A 15,783-nucleotide genomic window follows, 5' to 3' on the forward strand; every position below is an offset into this window, starting at 1 on the left:
GTTTCACATGGCACTTGTAATGACAGGTAGCTAAGGAGAGGTGCTTAGTTTTGAAAATCGCAAATCGTTTTCTATGGACAAGGACAGATGCACGTAACAGGTAAGATGCTAGCAAAAGTGGTTGCTCTCAATGGGACTACGGTTGAGGTTTTTAGTAGCACAGATGCAAATAGGATTTCGTAGGGAATGCACACAATAAACTGACAAATTCGGTATTCAGTGATGAGACTAATTCTGTTGAGGCAATACTTTAATGACTATAATTATAAAAAACACTCAATGAAATTCTTGATTTCAAATGGCAACAATATTGGACGTGAATTTCAATGGGGGAATTAGATACTCAGATCTTATACATAGAACTGAAATATTTATCAAAGGAATATGCTAACATACACGGGCTGATACAGATTCTTCTATGGGAAGGTGAATGAATTATACTGGCAATTTGGCACTTTCAATGGGATTTTCTGAGGGATTTATGTTACAAAAAGAGAGGTTTATGCAATTTGGGATTGGGGTTATTTGCTACTTACAAAGTAAGTTTTGGTTTGGGATTCTGGACAGCCAGCTGGATCTCAGGACTCTCTGGACAGCTAGGCAAGGGTTCTGCTCTCTGCACTCTCTTGGATGGGATCAGCTAGGCAAGGGTCTGGTCTCTGCACTCTGCAAGATGGTAAGGTGCAGTTTCCTTCCATCCTCTTTCTCCTGTCTCCCTGGATTCTTCTCTGTGCCCCTCTGTCCAGTACAGTCTCCCCTTATATAGCCCTAATGACATCATTTATTTTACAATCTGCGGGAAGTACCCTAGAATTACTCCTACCCTGGGATAGAACAGCCTACCATTCCTCCCTCCACCCACAGGCATCATTGGTTCAAGGGGAGAGAGCATCATCAGCCTGTTTGTCATTTATTATAGTTATTTGTTGTCCGGTCAACTTTTTAGAAGAACTAAGTCATATATCATAACTTCTAACTTATACTAGACACTGTCATAAGGAATAATAGGCAGTTTTAGGGGGTTATGGGGAATTAGGAAAACCAATAGCCAACTCTGTGCGAGGTAGCATGTCCCCTTGGCACCTTTTTGTCCTTTTCATGAAATGCATAATAGTTATCACTCTGGAAATGATCAAGCATTTTCATAATGTATATCTCCATCTTTCCACCAACTGTCATATTTCTCCCATTTTAAAATCAGCCAGAAACGAGTCTTGACTGGCCATTTAAGTTCACAAAGTCCTAGAAACATGCACTTCGTTTCTGAAAATCCGCCTGGAAATCACATGGATAAATATCATAAAATTAAATTATTTCTTATTCTGAGTGCTGGGAAACATGCCTAAAATGCATAAATCCTTTAATGTCAATTTGGAAGATCTGTCACATATGGGAGGGTGGTGCTTCATCCCCCACAGCCAAATGTCTCTCCCTGGCTCAGCTTGCAACAAAAGACTTTTATTGCACCCTTTGAAGTTTGTCAGTTTGTCCTTGGGAGTGGGTGCAAAAAAGGAACTCAAACTTCTTGGTCAAACTCTGGCCACGCTTGCTTTCTTTGTCTTTCCTGCTAGTACTGCCTTCTAGTCTGGCAGAGCAGTGGATCATCACGCCCTCCGCCACATCACATATCATTGCGGAAGGGTTCACTTATTAATGCGACTTCCAGTGGGAGGCCAGGCTTTCAATTGAGTTTCATGCCTGAGCCCAAAAACTGGTTTTACTGGTATTCTGAGTCGTTTTCCAAGGTGGCCGCAATCTTGTGGGGACAAACATAATGTACATTGTGTAGCCAACTTCCCAACCGCACACTGACATTTCTGTGCAAGCAAAAGCTACTGTCTCACAGTGGCTTTTAAACATCATTTCCCTTATTTTCTTTCACACGTGTGCAAGCCGTATTTCATTTAATGTTTGAAATGTGGTTCAGTAGGTCATCGGCTTACTTTTAATTTGGCCTTTTTGAGTGGGTTTGCTATTACTGTTGGTTCATGGACACCGAGGGGTATGGCACAGGGTTCTTTGATGTGACATGCAATAAAAAGGACAAGCCAAGCCGTTTTTTCCATTTGCAATGTTTTGAGCGCTACGGTTCACATGAAATGGAAAACAGAAGCCATGTTGGGTTGCAATGTTGAACTCCTTGCCTGTCATGTGAATTAACAGTAAGACAAGGCCATTCTTTTGATGTAGTGCAAGGTTGTCCAACATACGGCCCACGGGCCACAATGCGGCCCTCCAAGCCATTTCATGTGGCCAGCGAGGCTGTACAGACAACATTGAACAAATAAAGAAATAAACTGGGCCGTGGTGGAGGACAGTTACTGCCTCTGATGCCCCTAAAAGGCGGGGGGGGAGCACCAGAGGCAGTAACAGGCCACGGCCCGGTTTATTTATTTATTTGTTCAATGTTTGTCGGGTCCGTGGACCCGATTAATTTATTTATTTCTGCAAAACATTGCAGAAATAAATAAATTAATCGGGTCCACGGACCCGGCAAACATTGAACAAATAAATAAGTAAACCAGGCCGTGGCGGAGGACTGTTACTGCCTCTGCCATGGCACGGTTTATTTATTTATTTGTTCAATGTTTGTCGGGTCCTTGGACCCGACTAATTAATTTATTTCTGCAATGTTTTGCAGAAATAAATAAATTAATCGGGTCCAAGGACCCGACAAACATTGAACAAATAAATAAATAAACCGGGCCGTGGTCTGTAACTGCCTCTGGTGCCCCCAGCACCAGAGGCAGTTACAGGCCATGGCCCGGTTTCAGGGGCGCAGAGTATGAGGGTGCTCTGGTCCCCCTAGCCCCCCAGGCCGGAGAGAAGAGACGCAGTATGGATGGCCCTTTGTTCCATCAATACTATGTCTCTCTCTGGCGGCCCGGGTAAAAGCCGGGTAAAAAACAATGTTTAAAATGTGTGGGATGGATGCAAAGCAAGATGCTCTTGTTTTGCATCTGTCCCTCAATTTCTAAAAATCGTTTTGGTTCGGGTATACTTCTACATCTGTGTGCACGGATGTAGAGGTACACCCAACCCAAAACGATTTTTAGAAATGGAGGCACAGATGCAAAGCAAGTCTGTCCCTCAATTTCTAAAAATCGTTTTGGGTTGGATGTATTTGTACATCTGTGCACCCCGCTTGGCAAGAGGGGTGCACAGATGTAGAAGTACACCCAACCCAAAACGATTTTTAGAAATGGAGGCACAGATGCAAAGCGTCTGTCTCCTAATTTCTTGGTAAGAGGGGTGCACAGATGTAGAGGTAAACCCAACCCAAAACGATATTTAGAAATGGAGGCACAGATGCAAAGCAAGTCTGTCCCTCAATTTCTAAAAATCGTTTTGGGTTGGGTGTATTTGTACATCTGTGCACCCCTCTGTGCACCCCTCTTAGCAAGAGGGGTGCACAGATGTAGAGGTATAATATGCCCAGAGGGATCGAATCTGTGTTGCTCCTTGTCGTCTTGCTTCCAAGGCGAGCACGTTGCCCCTAAACTGTCCTCCTGAGACTCTGAAGATCTGAAGTACATTTAATGATACAGAACCAGAACTATTGAGCAAGTCTAACATCATCTTCATCATCATCAGAATAAATCAACACTGTTGTGGTTATACAAGAGCTAATATATTTAAAGGGATGGAATTACTCCAAATGCAGCAGCACTATTCAATAACCCAAAGTGTTAAGCATAGTTAATGTGAAAATACGACACTTCTCACCATTAGGACAGTACTGCCTGGGACAGAGTTTCACAGTGAAGAAGTGAGCAAGTGATCCGGGGTATGCAGCCCACACACACGCATGGCATTCCCATGCACCCACTTGCGCGATTTGCACCAAATTAGTGAGATTGTGCTCCAAGGCACACGCACAGTCTTTGCTCTGAGGTTTGACACACTCACAGGATGGGATGGCATTTCGTTCTCCTATCCTAGTTGAGTTGCTCTGCCTTTTGAGGACTACTACAACCTGGATGATTATAGAGGGGTGGAGTAGGGCAGTATGGGCCTACTAGAATGCAACTGGAAGGCTTAAACCTCCTTCTTACTTGCCTTTAGTATATGCAATACATGCTATCCAATGTTTGCACTGTTCTGCACCCCCCGTACCTCTCGCACCAAGTTGGCGACTACATGCAAATGCGGTCATATATGTGCTGGTTATGTCACTTCCTATATTTGGGCACCTCCCGGGAAATTCATAAGTCGGCTCCCCTGCCCAATTTATTTATTTGTTGAATGTTTGTCGGGTCCGTGGACATGATTAATTAATTTATTTCTGCAATGTTGGGTCCGACCAATAAACCGGGCCGTGGCAGAGGACTTTTACTGCCTCAGGTGCCCCCTGGAATTGGATTATGCTTCTTTCATTAACACAGAAGTAATGTATGTGTATTACACTGCACATGCTCAGGCAGCATCAATCATGCTTTGTAGAGGACAATGCTGGCCTAAATTGGGAACAGCCAGCATAGACATGTTGCTACAGAGGCATATTTTGGGCACAACCAGAATGTCAATGTGTTACATCAGTGACAGTGCTGTCTTACACTGTGGACACATTGATCATTAAAATGTGTTGTGTTCTACAATGTTCTTGTCTGCTGTTAGTGACATGGAATGTACATGTTCCCCTGTAGAACAGATTGTAAATTTATGGCTTTTTGGTCACTTTTCCTGCTGTAAAATTCACAATTTCAGCCGCATATCTTGAAAAAAATATCTTGGTGGGGGAGACCCCCCCAAAACCCTCCCTAGATTGTTATAGTTCCCTCGCTACGCTCGGTCGCCCCCACTATTTCCGAGAAATATCAACACATACACACTGGAAGAAATCACAAGAAACTAACCTTTGATCACTGCCCCGACACCAAAAGCTATCTTTGGGACAGCATGGCTATGCCTGTGAAGCTAGTGTGTCAAAGGTCATACACCATCGCTTTTGAATATACTTTGTGTCAGGCTGTTCACTTTTGGCTAGCCGGCCCTCCGGGTCACAAAAAGTGAATGCTTCGGCCCCACATTCAAAAAGGTTGGACAAGTCTGATGTAGTGCATAACTTTTTGTGATGCAGATGAAATAACTCAAAAGCAGGGCTGTTCTTCACTGCAGTGTAAAGCTTATGGTTATGCAGATGAAAGAGTAGCAAACGCAAGGCCATTCTTCACTGCAGGGTTCAAATGCTTGCCACACATGTGCCTGGAAACAAAGCATAGCCGTTTTTGGTGGCAATGTTTAATGTAGTTTTTTAGGTGACAGGGATTTCTGTTAGGGCTTGTAAATGCACCCCACAGTAACATGGACGGAACAGCAGGTTTATCGCTGCAAGGTCGTGGATCGTTAGTTAGTTGCAACACAGCAAAAATACAATTATTACCCAATGATAAAAGGGACTGTCCAGTCAATGTTGTACACAAATATCTTATCTACTTTATTATTATCAGACCGTTCTAGCACACTAGAAAATACAACCCACCCTGTAAAGGAATGCAAATGACAGACATTTTCAAGAGGTAGAAGGGATGCCCTCTGGATATTGACAGGAGGGTAGTTGGTAACGTAATTAATCACAATAGTTCAAAGATACTTGGTTTCAACACAAAGGGAGCAATGGGTCGTAAAATGTCATAAGGGGCATTAGGAGAAGGACCAGGGGACAGAACCATAATGTACCTTTTGCTTGTAGAAGTTCTTGGTGCTTGATAGGGTTGGGTCAGTTTCAGGGCACTGTGCAACTCCTGGGACAGAGTTCAAGATGGAACACAGCTGTGGGTATCCAGCTGCAGGCAGTTTTGTGAGCGAGGCTGGAAGGACACCTGCAGGCTGGTCTACACAGCTGCTCAGGGTCAGTAATCATTGCCTCATTGCTGGTTGGTTGGTCTAAAGCGCTGGTCGAGGTGTCTTGGACAACGTTAGTGACTGAGGCATCACAGCAGTCAGCTGTTCAGTCGGTTGCAGATCGAGGGGCTCGACTGGCTCAAAAATGTCTTTTAAGGTGGACGCTGGTTGATGCTTGTCCATGCACTCCTCCAAGCTTCTATACTAGGCTCCTGTTGTCCTTTAAGGCTGGCGTCCCAAAGCTAAGGAGAGTGTTCAACATCCTTGTCCTTGGTTTGGTTCAGAGATGCTCTGGCTTTTTCCACCTAGGAAGCTTGCTTGCAGAGCATAGCAGGGCATGCTATGTGCTGGCTGGGTACCAGTTGTGGTGCTGCTGGAGGGTTCTCTGGGTTCTGTATCTCCCTCTGTTCCCTGGGAGATGTTTAGTGAAGGGATATTGCTTCCCTCTTTGGAAATCCTGGCCTTCTTTCACTGGCAGAAGCTGTAAGGCAGACTGCACCTTCAGTCAGGGTCCAAATGAGTCCTTCTTCTTAATCCTTTCGAAGTTGTCGGATGATCTGGTAAATGAGGGGCTCAGCCCTCTTCTAAAGCCAAATGGGACCCATTGATTGGGGCAGGCTAAGCCTACCTTAAGGAACCAATCCGCGGCCTCCACTAACAATCTTCTGTTTTGCGTGAAGTCAGGACCAGAGTGCTTTGCAGCAGGAAAGGTAGGGGTGACACCATGTACTCCTAAGTCCCACCCATCTTCCTGTCTTTTGTATATCAAAGTGTCTCTCTGGATAACTGAGCCCTCTTTGGCTCTGGATCAAAGCACATGTTTCTCTTGAAGTTTGTGATGAGAGCAGGCTTCCTGTCTCTGTTAAATCACATACTTCTCCCCTGAAAGAGGTACACTCTGCAGGGGTTGCATACGGTACTAGTGGAACCAGACATGCCATTCAGTGTCCTTCAAACAGAGGGGTGGGAACTAGCTTCAAGTTGACACATTGCATACCAAAGACTTGTTAGCAATGTCCTCCTGTTGTATGTCCTGCGATCAAGCCCCTTTAACAGGCTTGCCTCAATTAACTCTCATCAGTATGCGCTGCCACCAGCAGTTGAGATAACAGGAGGGCAGATCAATGGAGCCTTTGATATTTTAATTAGGCTGCACATGGCTGGAGGAAGGGGTCACCTTCCTCCTTGTTGAGCTGCTTTGATGTACCTGTGGCTGTCACATTCCAGCTGAACATGACAGGGAGGATGGTGTCTGTAGGCTCTGTCATCACTGAATCCCTGTGACTATGTGTTTTGTGCGGTGAGCAGGGAAAATGTGAGCCAAATGGCCTCAAACATTTTCGGAGGTTGACCTCTCATCTTTCAGTTTCATTTTGAAAAAGTCCACGCAAGTGCACACTCCTCGTGCATATGGTTGAATTCCTCACATGTCCTTCATCCTCCACGTTTGAACCACCACCCTACTGAGGGTCTGGTTCATCATCAGGGCAAAAGTACTGACTCAGGCCATCTGCATTTCCATGCTGGGAGCCTGGCTTGTGCTGGATGTCCATATCTTATCCCTGTAGAGCTATGGCCCAACACAAAAGCTTAGGTTTCTCCCCTTACGTGGACATTAACCATTGCAGAGACCTGTGGTCCATCTGGATCATAAAGTGAGACCCAAAGATGTAGGGTTTCAGCTTCTTTACGACCCATACTACGGCGTATACCTCTTTTTCTATAACAGCCCAGTACCTTTCCCTTTTGTCAACCGCCTGCTAATGTAGGCAACAGGTTGCTCTACTCCTTCAGAGTTCAGCTGTGCTAACACTGCTCTAATCCCCAAATCACAGGCATATGTCTTGATAATGAATTCCTGACCGGAGTCTGGCACTTTCAGTACTGGGGCCCTGCTCAATCCATCCTTTAAATCCTGAAAGGAGGTTTGACAGGTGGGGTTCCAAGTTACCTTCTACTACATCTTCTCAGAAGGTACGTCATTCAGGGGCATAGCAAGGGTCCTATACCCTCTGATGAATGACCGGTTGTACCTGGTGAGACCTAGAAAGGCTCTCACCAGCATCTGTGTGGTGGGGATGTCCCACTCCTTCACATCCTTTACCTTCACTTCGATAGGTTGTTTCTTACCTCCATCGACCAAGTTGCTGAGGCACTGTCTGGCACTTTGTGGTCCTGATAGTCAGACCTGCATTCTGCAGTGCCTGAAGCACTTATTTCAGGTGGGAGAAGTGATCTTTCCAGGTGTGGCTGAAGAAAGCAATGTTGTCTAAATAAGCGACACTGAGGTTTTTCAAACCCAACAAAACCTGGTTAACCATCTGCTGAACAGTGGCAGGGGCAATATTCAATCTGAAGGGCATCACAGTATACTGATAATGTCTTTCCAGGGTTCAGAATGCTGACCTCCCTCGCTCCATTAGTAAAGTCGCCCTGCCAATAACCTGCCATGTGGTGAAAGGCACTCATGTACTTTGCAGCTCTGAGCTTGTCAATTAGCTCATCTGGCCGAGAAATAGGGTGAGCATCTGTCTTTGTGACAGAATTGCATCCCCTGTAGTCCACACAAAAGCAAACTTCAGTCTTCCCACCACTGTTCTTGTTAGGGACCAGTACCACTGGGCTTGCCCAGGGGCATGCGGGATGGCTCTATCACTCCTAGGGACATCTGGGAAACGTCCTCCTTGATGTTGTCCCTAACCTTATCAGACATCCGGTGAATGCTTCTCTTCACCTGTTTACTGTCTCCAGTGACCACATCATGGGTGCACAAAACTGCACGGCATGGAGTCAGCAAAAACAGACTAGCAAACTGTCCCAATAACCAGTGCCTGTCGGTCAGTTGCTGCGCTGATGGGTACGTTGTAAGGTTGACACCTTCAACTGATCCATCTGTGGTTTCAGTGTGCAGTAGGTCTGGGAGAGAATTGGTGTCCTCCTCCATCCCTCCATCTGTCACTAATGCCATGACCAAGTCATACCGGCTATAGTGAGATTTTAGTCGGTTTACGTGACAGACCGTGCACCTATGTTTAGGTCCTTTCACGTCACTGAGGTCATTCACCTCACTGACATTTCACAGCACACAGCAAAGCCCAGTCCACTTGTACTGAAGGGACTGGGTTTGACAGTGCACCGGGGAGACCCCCTGCTGGCCCAGAGAGCCGAGGTTTGTTCCGCAGTACTTTAAGACGAGATAGCTGCACCTAGAGATGAATGGGGGTGCAGATTTATTACTCCAACACCAATCAATAAGGACAACTCAATGGTTTGGCAAAGGGAGTCTGCTTAATGACAAGTACAAAAAACGGGGAGTCATGAAAATCAGCAGTGATGCGATTGTCCTTCTCGCTTCAACTCCAGCGAACTTCATACAAACAGTGATAATTATACTAAAACCTTGTCATAATCTGAAGTGTAACACTCAAAAGTTGATAAACCTTTCTATTGGTTAGGAAAAGGTAACTTTAATATAGGTACTATATCTGTATATGGTAATTGAGTGAGGGGATTGGATAAACACTATCAGGTGGGCTCCTAAGCCCTTCCTTCAAAATCACTACTGTAGATGTCACTAAAAGTACGACGTCCTATTGGTTCTACTATCTATAGGATCCTAGATTATTTGGTCCATTATGATTGGGTTGGCACCAATCCCATCCCTAAATTTCCACGTTGCTTAGCAGCACGCAGAATTATCAGCCAGGTGCAGGGGCCCCACGATTCACCCGGCCTTCCTTCAATCCATCATTACTTTAGTGGCTATGTGTCAATTAGTTCACTGTGGTTGGCCTCGAAACTGTATCTTCTTGTCTGGAAAAATTATGGTATCTCTGTCTGGGAGAATGCCAAGCGTAAGTGTGAACCTGTGCTCCTTCTCGCTCGGGTGGTAACGTGCTGCTCACACCGTGAATTTGCCTAGTTCCTCTCAATTTGTGCATTTAATTCTTATTCGGCTTGCCATCTGCCTATGCCTCCTTATTTCGACCTTCCAAAGACAGGATATTCTGTTCTTAAATTTCAATTATGTGTAGCTACTGTTCGCTTCTTCTATTGGTATGACCTTGGCTCCTCTGGCACAAGTTGCTTTTGCTGAGTTTCAATTCAGCCTTCACTGCTCATTTATCTGGAATACAAATCTTGTTGGGTTTGGCCTCTAGTAACCTGAATTGATTAAGCTTTAGTGCAAAGTGTAATCTCACTTATAATACTATGCTTCATTTTGAGGTAGATTATGCATAATGGTGCATGCAGCTCTATTCTTGTACTTAGCATAGCAAGCCGTACTGTTTTCTTAGCCTTCTTGCGGTTTCAAGCATATGTACAGGTGTAAACTGATCCACTTTGTCCATTTTGCTTACAGTTTAACTCTCTTTCGTTTTGATAGCTTTCGATCATTTTAAGGTTCACAATATCTTTCTTCATGGCATTTCGTCTCTTTGTTTCATCCTTGGGTCGTCATATCTTCTATCTGTGCATGCGTCTGGGCCATCATGATGTCACCATTCGTCTTCCATTAAGGCCTTTCTAGGTTTCTTCCAAGACGGTACTTAAGCAATCTTCATTTCGTTTCATTTGCTGGTAGGGTTGTGTCAATGGATACCTTACTGTCCATGGTTGTCTGGTTATTTGTACTGCGATAGGTATTTTTCTTCTGATGGGTACTGGACCAAGCCCTACTGTGTCTCTCTGCTGGTCTATCTGTTCATTATACGTCACATATTTTGGTGTGAACATTCCTGGTACTTCAAAATGGGCCATGGGTGTGCAGGCTTTATTGGGGACCTCCTCTATACTCCGCCCTCTGGTTGATTCATCAACCACTTCCACTTCCTCCTTCGTAGTCATCTCACTTAGTTCCTCTGTATGTGTTCTTACTTCATCATCTGGGTTCATTCCTTCTCCATCTTCTGGGACTGTACATGATGGTTTGAACGAGTGTCTCTTTGGAGTCCATATTTTTATTACTCCTTTCAGGCTTCCTGCTGTTCTTACATGTTCGTCTTTATTCCATGTCATTAATCGACATTGTCCATTTGGGCTACAGTAAATCCATCTTCCCACATCATTTCTGTGTGTCCTGGGATAAAGAAACGTTGTTCCCTAAGGTGCGTACTCGCTAGTGTTCACAAAGTCTCTTATTTCTTCACCAGTCAGGTCTTTGGGCTTCCATCCTGGCTCGACATCAATCATGATCTTCATCCCTATGGCTTTTTTCGCAGTTTTCTGGCATTGTGAGATTATTGTTTGTTTGTTTGTTTGTTTATTTATTTAGTATAGCGCGCAAAACCCAGAGGTAAAAGGGCGCAACAGAGGTCAGGAAGATAGGATTACATAAAAACTTGGTTACAGAATAAGATAGGCATGAGAAAAAGAGCATTGCATTTACAGTTACATTGTGTGGGATGTGCATATATACATATAATTGAGCGAAAGCTTACAAATTTACATATTTAGTGCTGTGCATAGGGGCAGTTCGGTTGCATTTACATATTTACATATTTAAGGCTGTGCATGGTAGTCAGGTTATAGCACTGGCATGATCAGATTAGATGGCAGGGTTAGTCGTGAGGATCATTGGCCCGCAGCCAAGTGAGGGTGTTTCGCCTGAAGCTATAGTAGGATTGGTCTGTCCTAATGTAGAGTGGGAGGGCGTTCCAGTGTTGGGCTGCCAAGACAGGGAAGCTGCTGCCGCCGGTTTTCTTTTGTCTGAAATTGGGTACCTGCAGGCAGTAGGAATTAATCGATCTGGTGGGGCGGGTGGACGTTTTTTTCTTTATTCTGGATGCGAGATAGGGGGGGGCTGCGTTGTTTAAACATTTGTAGGTGAGTGATGCCGTTTTGAGGGAGATGCGGTCGTGGATTTTAAGCCATTTGTGTTCTCTCCTTTTGTTGGAGATGTGTTCCTTAGAGGGTAGGTTGAGGGCTGTTCTGAGAGCGTTGTTTTGTAGTGTCTGTAGTTTGTTGGTTATGCATTTGTTGGCTCCTAGGTACATGGCGTTGCAATAGTCCAGTCTGGATAGTATTAGGGCGTTGGCTATGATGATGCAGCTAGCTTGGGTGAGGAAGGCTCTGCTTGCCCTAATTAGCTTGCATGTGTAGGCGGTGGAGGATGCTAGTGAGTTAACTTGTTTTTTTAGTGACATGGTTGCATCAAGGTGAAAGCCTAGTGTTTTCACTGTTTTGGCCACTGTGATGGTGTTGCCATCAATGTTGAAGGCCTTATAGTTGGAACTGAGTTTTTTGAGATTGGTATTGGATCCGAGGAGCAGGATTTCGGTTTTCTCATCATTTAGACATAGACCGTGTGTGGCCATCCATGCCTGAATGATGAGATATATTTTGTTTACCAAGGCCGTATCTGAAGCGTAGTTGCCTGAAAGGGGTATGAGGATCTGGGTGTCATCTGCATAATTGGTATATGAGACACCCAGTCTGTCCAACTTGTCAAATAGGGGCTTGGTAAAGATGTTGTAGAGGGTGGGAGAGACGCAGGAGCCTTGGGGCACCCCACAGGTTATTTTAATGGGGTCTGCTGAGGCTAGGGTGGAGAAGACCCTCATAGTTCGGTTGTCCAAGAATGATTGGATCCAGGCTATGGCCTCTTTCGAGAAGTGGGCTGCTGAGGCCAGGTGTTCGCACAGGACTGCGTGATCTACCAGGTCAAATGCTGCCGACAGATCGAGGAGTAGTAACATGGCAGTGTTCCCTTTGTCGTTAATCTCATTGATCTGGGTTTTAAGATCGATTAAGGCTGTCTCGGTGCCGTGCTTCGGTCTGAAGCCTGATTGGTGGGTGCCTAGTAGTTTGTGAGTTTCAAGATATTGCTGAATCTGCAGGTATGCTACTCTATCTATTATCTTTAACAGGAATGGCACCGTGGTGATGGGCCTGTAATTGGTGGGAATAGCGGGGTCTAGGGTTTGCTTCTTGAGGAGAGGCAGGACCCAAGATTCTTTGAGGTTACTTGGTATGGTGTTGGAGGAGAAGGATGCGTTGATCAGCTTGGTTATAAAGGGGGCTAGATCCCTAGCAGCATCCTTGATTATCTGGGGAGGGCAGTTGTCGCCTTTGCAGTTAGATGGTTTAAGTGAGGCTATAACTTTTTCTGTTTCTGGGATAGATATTTTGGTAAATCTGAAGAGATTCTGGCCTGGACGGTTGGCTGTTTTGTCGTGGTTGCTGGGAGATGCTTCATTGGTGGTGAGAGAGTCTTTTTTCAGAGCGATTTTGGTTTGGAGAGTTTTGATTTTATTAGTTAGGGCGTTTTGGACGCTGGTGCACCATACTTTATCTTTAATTATATTGTCTGATGGGGGTATAGGGGATTCTAGTTCCCTTAGTATAGCAAATAGTTCTCTGGTGTTGGAGCTCGATTTTGCGATTCTTTCAATGAATAGTTTCTTTTTGGTGAGTAGAATTTCTTTTTTGTAGTTGTTTGCACAAAGTTTGAGTTGTGATTTATTCTCTTCTGTAGGGGAGTTGCGCCATTGGCTTTCAAGTTTTCTTTTGTGCAGTATAAGTTCTTTCAGGTGTGGGGTGAACCAGGTGTTCAGGTGGGCTTGCTGTTTGCTTTTTTGCAGTTTTAGAGGGGCAATGATGTCTAGTCCTTTTTTTATGATATTGTTATAGTTTTCTACTAGGCGTTCTGGTTTTAGATTATCGGGGAGAGCATTGAGGGTTGGCAGTAGTAGTGGTAGGAGGTTGTCAGGGGTTATGTTTTTTTTTGCTCTAGTGGGTAGTGGTGGTGCCATGATTTTTCCTTTGTTGACTTCTTTATTGAGAGATAAGGTGAAGTCAATGAGGTGATGGTCTGTCCAGTGCTGGGGAGTGGTTTTGGTAATGACGGTGTCGCAGTTTAGAGTGGCGATCCAGTCCAAGGTCCTACCTTTATTATGGGTGGGGGTGAGCACTCTTTGGATTAGGCCGTGTTCATCTAGCATGTTGGCTATAGCTTGTGCTGATTTGTCGTCAGGGTCGTTTAGTCCTAGATTCAAGTCGCCTAGCAATAATATTTGGGTGGTGTCTTTTATGTTGTTGGCTAGGAGGCTGGATAGGTCTGCTTCGAATGAGCCAATGGGGCCGGGTGGCCTATATATTAGAAGGATGGTTAAGGTGCGACAGTTGGAGATGGGTAGTTTGGCTACTAGGAGTTCGCAGGATTTGAGAGGTGCTTGAGGCAGTGGTCTTAGCTCGAGGTTTGTTTTAGCTATGATGGCTCGGCCGCCTCCTCTGTTGTTGGGCCTGTCCATTCTGATTATTTGGTAATTTTCTGGAATGGCTATTGAGAGTGCTGGGCCTGCTGCTTCGTGCAGCCATGATTCAGTGATAGCTAGGAGGTCGAGGTTGTTTGAGGATAAGGTGTCTGCTATTTCTGTGGCGTGGGCCATTATCGATCTGGCGTTGATCAAAGCTCCGGATATAGTGGTAGTGTTGGGTGTATCCTGGATTGTTATAGGGATGAGTTTGGGTTGGGTGGAGTTGTAGCAGGGTGTGATGTGTCTCGGGTGGATTTTGGTGTGTTGCAGGGTGGGTCTCTTGTTGTGGTAGATGGGCTCGTAGGAACGGGGTAGTCTGGCTCGTAGTCTAGTGTTTCTTTCTAGGGTTGGACAGGGTGCATTTTCTGCAGGGTACATGGTTATGGTGGCAATGAAGATGGTAAAGTGTAATATATGTATGAGGAGATACAGTAGGGTGGCTGTTTGGCTCTTGCTGAGGTACATTGTACGGTTTGGCATGTGTAAATAGACAGGGGGTTTACCTGAGTTCGCAACTCAGGCTAAGAATGGCATGTGCAAATAGATGCAAGTAAGCAAGTAGTTCACCTAAGAACAGTAATCACATTTAGGCTAAAATGACATGTGCAAGTAGATGCAAGTAGGCAAGGGGTTCACCTAAGAGCAGTAATCACATTTAGGCTAAAAATGGCATGTGCAAGTAGATGCAAGTAGGCAAGGGGTTCACCTAAGAACAGTAATCACATTTAGGCTAAAATGACATGTGCAAGTAGATGCAAGTAGGCAAGGGGTTCACCTAAGAACAGTAATCACATTTAGGCTAAAAATGGCATGTGCAAGTAGATGCGAGTAGGCAAGGGGTTCACCTAAGAGCAGTAATCACATTTAGGCTAAAAATGGCATGTGCAAGTAGATGCAGTAGGCAAGGGGTTCACCTAAGAACAGTAATCACATTTAGGCTAAAATGACATGTGCAAGTAGATGCAAGTAGGCAAGGGGTTCACCTAAGAACAGTAATCACATTTAGGCTAAAAATGGCATGTGCAAGTAGATGCGAGTAGGCAAGGGGTTCACCTAAGAGCAGTAATCACATTTAGGCTAAAAATGGCATGTGCAAGAAGATGCAAGTAGGCAAGGGGTTCACCTAAGAACAGTAATCACATTTAGGCTAAAAATGGCATGTGCAAGTAGATGCAAGTAGGCAAGGGGTTCACCTAAATTCGGTAATCACATTTGGGCTAGAAATGGCTACAGACATATAGATAACTCTGCAAGTTGGACCAGTTAGTAGAAAAAGACTACCACATGGTCGGGGGGGCGCATGATACCAAGAAGGATCTGTGGTGTTGAGGGCATTGCTGTGTATGAGTAAACATGTATTCGTGTCTACTGTACTTGCTTCTTGAGTACTATAGAGTGATAGCTGTTCAGTAAGTGAGAGAGCTCCAATCACACATTAAGAAATGCGTGCAATTTGTTTAACGTTAGAGAATCTCAGAATTTCCGCAGCTGGTGATTGTTACCGCTTTTGTTGTTAGAAAATCAACAATTACAAATGTAGGTGTATCGCTTCAGTTATTTCTTATAAGAGCTTAGCCGTCTTATGTAGTTAAGCATTACTCACCAAAACAGTTCAGTTAAGCTGATAGGTATCATGGTGCTGTACATGGCCAATGTACCATATATGTTTAGAATCAGTATA

The sequence above is a fragment of the Ambystoma mexicanum genome, chromosome 3q (assembly GCF_040938575.1).
Source record: "Ambystoma mexicanum isolate Mex_15411 chromosome 3q, UKY_AmexF1_1, whole genome shotgun sequence".
In the NCBI taxonomy this organism is placed as follows: Eukaryota; Metazoa; Chordata; class Amphibia; order Caudata; family Ambystomatidae; genus Ambystoma; species Ambystoma mexicanum.